This window comes from Theobroma umbraticum, unplaced genomic scaffold, assembly GCF_002168275.2.
Source record: "Theobroma umbraticum cultivar Fairchild unplaced genomic scaffold, ASM216827v3 scaffold_81.0, whole genome shotgun sequence".
Classification (NCBI taxonomy): Eukaryota; Viridiplantae; Streptophyta; class Magnoliopsida; order Malvales; family Malvaceae; genus Theobroma; species Theobroma umbraticum.
The window spans coordinates 5,229,218-5,229,457 of record NW_018397268.1 but is presented as its reverse complement, the minus strand read 5'-3'; the positions used below and the strand labels follow the sequence as shown (position 1 = coordinate 5,229,457).

General features: G+C 40.8%; 1 long non-coding RNA gene across 1 annotated transcript in view; it reads left to right on the top strand.

Annotated features, from left to right (window-relative positions):
* Positions 1 to 240, top strand: part of LOC110425386 (uncharacterized) — a 20,921-nt gene that overhangs the window by 1,102 nt on the left and 19,579 nt on the right. The window lies entirely within an intron of this gene.

Here is a 240-nt window from a genome sequence, read left to right as displayed (position 1 = left end):
AACTTTGATTTCAAACGATTTAAAGGAAAAGCCTCAAAAAACTTGATTGGTTTCTTAAACGGTTTTGATAAATTGAGAGCATCGAGAATAGGCCGACTATCACTTCGGTTAAATGTGACCCTTGTGCATAAATGAGTTGTAGTTAGAGAACCTTTTGGTCGTCGACAGGCTGTTAGACTTGGTCGGGGCCATAGTTTGTGATATACGTGGCAAGGCCACGAGTTGTTATATGTGGCTAGG